Below are 4,896 nucleotides of genomic sequence, written 5' to 3' on the forward strand. Positions count from 1 at the left end.
TAGGAGCAGTAGTCAACCTTCTCTTTAGCTCTTGGAAACCTTCTTCACATTTTGAGTCCCAAACAAACGCTTGCCCCTTTCTAGTCAACATCGTCAACAGTAACGCCAACTTAGAAAATCCCTCAATGAACTTCCTATAATAACCAGCCAAACCAAGAAAACTTCGAATCTCAGCAACAGACTTCGGAGCTTCCCACTTAGACACCGCTTCTATCTTAGAAGGATCAACAGCAACGCCACCTCTTGAAATCACATGACCAAGAAAACTCACCTCTTCTAACCAAAATTCACATTTAGACAGTTTAGCAAATAACTTCTTTTCTCGTAGAACTTCTAAAACCACTTTCAAATGCTCAGCGTGCTCTTCTTCAGATTTCGAATACACCAAAATGTCATCAATAAACACCACAACAAACTTGTCTAGGTACGGATGGAAAATCCTATTCATATACTCCATAAATACTCCAGGCGCATTAGTCACACCAAAAGGCATTACAGAATACTCATAATGTCCATACCTTGTTCTGAAAGCAGTCTTCTGAATATCCTCTGTTTTCACACGGATCTGATGATACCCAGATCTCAAATCTATTTTACTGAACACACTTGCACCAACCAACTGATCCATCAAATCATCAATCCTCGGCAAAGGATACCGATTCTTGATCGTCACTTTATTCAGTTGCCTGTAGTCCACACACAACCTCATAGTACCTTCTTTCTTCTTAACCAATAGCACTGGTGCACCCCACGGTGACACACTCGGACGAATAAATTTCTTATCCAATAGATCTTCCAACTGACTCTTCAATTCAGTTAACTCAACAGCAGACATACGATACGGAGCCATCGATATCGGTCTAGTACCAGGTACCAAATCAATCGAGAACTCCACTTCACGTTCTGGTGGTAATTCATTCACTTCTTCTGGAAACACATCAGGAAAATCACACACCACGGCTAGATCGCAAATCATCAGTTTATCCTTAGCCTCCAAAGTCGCTAACAGCATAAACAACTCTGCCCCCTCAGCTACTGCCTCATTCACTTGCCTTGCTGATAGAAACAAACTCTTTCCCTCCTCAATCTCAGGAAAGATCACAGTCTTATCAAAACAATTGATAGAAACTCGGTTAAACACCAACCAGTTCATACCCAGAATAACATCAATCTGCACTAGTGGAAGACACACTAGGTCCATCCCAAAGTCTCTACCAAAAATGCTCAAAGGACAATTTAAACAAACCGAAGTAGTAGTCACTGAACCCTTCGCAGGAGTATCAATTACCATACTACCAAACATCTCAGATATCTCTAACTTAAGTTTCACAGCACAATCCAAAGATATAAAGGAATGAGTCGCACCTGTGTCTATAATAGCTATAAGAGGAAAGCCATTAATATAACACGTACCTCGGATCAAACGATCATCTGCAGAAGTCTCAGAACCCGATAAAGCAAAGACCTTGCCTCCTGACTGATTCCCTTTCTTCGGCTTCTGACACTGGCTTCCAATATGCCCTTCTTCGCCACAATTAAAACAAATCACTTCTTTGTGCTTGCAATCAGCTACTGCATGACCAATCTTACCACAGCGAAAACACCTCTTTACTTCAGCAGTGCATACATTACTCTTGTGACCAGCTTGACCACATTTGAAGCAAACTATACCAGCAGGAGCACCTCCCCCACTAGCTCTCTGAGCTGGAGCAGCTCTTTGTCTCCCTTTTCCAGCTGGAACATCATACGGCTTGCCACGGTTTTGATGTTGCTTGCCTCTGCGATCACTGACAATCTTGTAATGAGCATTATTGTCTTCTTCAAATATCCTGCAGCTATCAACCAATTCAGTGAAAATGCGTATCTTCTGATACCCAACAGCCTTCTTAATCTCAGAGCGCAATCCATTTTCAAACTTGATGCACTTTGAAAATTCAGCACCAGCACCAGTGTAATGAGGATAAAATTTGGACAACTCCACAAATTTCGCAGCATAATCGGTGACAGACATGTTTCCTTGCTTCAGCTCAAGGAATTCAATTTCCTTCTTACCACGGACATCTTCCGGATAATACTTTCTCAGAAATTCCCTACGGAATACATCCCAAGTAATGACTTCACCTGCCACGGTCAACCTCTCGTGAGTCTCTAGCCACCAGTCATCAGCTTCGACTGCTAGCATGTGAGTACCATACCGAACCTTCTGAGCTGGAGTGCAATCCATAACACGGAAGATTCTCTCAATCTCTTTCAACCATCCCAAGGCTGCATCAGGATCATGCTTCCCTTTAAACACCGGCGGATTCTCTCTCTGAAAAGTCGCCAAGCTACGTGATCCAGCATCACCACCAGCATTTGGCAAGTTCTGCACAGCTTGTGCCATTGCTTGCATTGCGGCAGCCATTGCAGCGTCATTCCTTCCAGCCATTTCAACTTATCAATACAACACAACTTAAAGTTAGATTGGTAACAATACACAATTGTTAGACAAAACGACACGACAACTGGCCGGACGGACCAACCTGCTCTGATACCACTAATGTAACACCCTTCTAAATACCCCAAATATTTAATTAAAACAACAGCATATAAATCAATATCAGAGTAATCATGCACCAAGGGTGTCACATAATACTTCACATAATTCACCGTAAAAATCAGTCATGCTCATTATTTAATTCAACATAAACACTTCTTTAAAAATTCGCAGCGGATAGAAACATTTCAACATCTGTAATTCATCAAAATTAACATTTATTCAACAATTCAAACATCCCGTCCCGATGTTACATCTATCAGAGCATGACCCTCTAACCACACTAGACTCCAAGCACTAGCTTCTATTCGACTCACTGCTCGTTACCTGAAAAATATAACTGTAAGGGTGAGTTCCTCAATCGATATAACAAATATTATAATTTATCATGTTATGTTAAGTAATTCTACACGTTAATCACCCTAATTATATCATGCATTAGGCAACGGCACAGTCAACTCAATTATCATATTCAAACACAACGTAAAGGCAACTCAATAACAACATAAAATGCAACTCAATGAGACTCGACTCTTCATGCATGTGGTACCATTTGGAGTAAAACTCCCAACTTAAAATCATTGCCAGTTTAGTGGGCATCAAGGCATAAGCCTTCAACTTTCAACTTAAAATTTTGCCAATCCAGGCCAACATGGTGTGAGCAAAAGCCCCATATTTTTGCCAATCCAGGCCAACGTGGTGTGAGCAAAAGCCCCATAATTTTGCCAATCCAGGCCAACGTGGTGTGAGCAAAAGCCCCATAATTTTGCCAATCCAGGCCAACGTGGTGTGAGCAAAAGCCCCGACTTAATGCATATGAATGTATATGGCATGTACGACTTGAAAGTTCAACAACATAATAACAACGACAACATAACAGCTTTTTCAGCAACAACAACTTAAAAATCAACTTTGGCTCATCAACCTACAACTCAGCATTTTCAACAAAACAACTTGTATTCAACTTTGGCTCATCAGCCTACAACTTAATATTTTCCACAAAAACAACTTATCAACATATTTGCATCAACATTTCACAACATAGACTCCACGAATTTATTTATCACAATTGGATACAATAGGCCAATCACCAATTACACTTACATCATAAAAATCAACCATTTTTACATACTGCAACAGTGTTAACCGGTTAACGCTATAGGTTAACCGGTTAACGCAGGAAAAATTACACTTCCAGGCAAAACGCAACAGTGTTAACCGGTTAACGCTATAGGTTAACCGGTTAACGCAGGCAAAACTCAACATTTTTCACAATTTATAACAGTGTTAACCGGTTAACACCCTGGGTTAACCGGTTAACGCAGGCGAAACAGCAGTTCCTGCGCTAACACAAGGCAGAATGCAGAGTTTCCGCATTTTCCGCCGTTGGAGGACTTCCGGACCTCCGATTCAACTTCCGTAAAAAGCTGTACGTCCAGAAATTCACAATACACTCAAATACAGATTCAATTACAACTTATACACAACATATCCAACACAACTTCTCAGTATTCAACAATCCCAATTAGGGTCAATTCAACGGTTTCTCACTACCCATGACATGTTAATCTATAATACCCATTAAACGACGATAAACCCCCCTTACCTTAACAATCCGGCAACTCTTCGAGCTTCAAGCTTTTCCGTTCTCCAACCTTTGCTCTACAGCTCTTTGCCCTTTTCCTCTTCTCTGCAGCTTCTCAGTTTTCACGTAAAAACCTTTTGTTCCAAAAAATGAGACTCTTTCTCTTATTTCCAACTTATATATTTTCCAAATAATTATTACTCCAAAATAATAATAATAATCCAATAATTCAATTTATTTAATTAAATTATTAAATATATTATTAACTTAATTAAATAATTCTTTTACTTTATTTGGGGTGTTACACGATCCACCATCCAACGTTACTCCTTTTCCAAGAACCTCTCATTCTTTAAAGACGTCAGTGGGTTAGATTCAGATTGAGTAATCTTGTCCAAAACCTTCAAACCCTAAATCCTGAAGGAAAACCCCACCTTGGTTTTCTGATTTGAAATCCTCAAAGTTCTTAACCCAATATACGATACAACAAACCTAAATTGGATGTTATCAACCCTAATCTAGATGGCACCCAATCAAAAAAATGATTATGTGAAGATGATGAAAATACTTTAAAATCCTGATTTCGTATAGGTTTTACTCACTAGAAACCTTACTAGTAAATGATGCATGTATGAAGTATTTACATGCATGCATGTTTGGAGGCAAAAGGAATGTAAAAGAATTGAAAAAATTATGAAATTTTGGAAATTTTTGTTGCATAGGTCGACCTATGAAAGTCATGCGCCGACCTGTTTGACGCATAGGCCGACCTGTA

This window comes from Lathyrus oleraceus, chromosome 7 (assembly GCF_024323335.1).
Source record: "Lathyrus oleraceus cultivar Zhongwan6 chromosome 7, CAAS_Psat_ZW6_1.0, whole genome shotgun sequence".
Classification (NCBI taxonomy): Eukaryota; Viridiplantae; Streptophyta; class Magnoliopsida; order Fabales; family Fabaceae; genus Lathyrus; species Lathyrus oleraceus.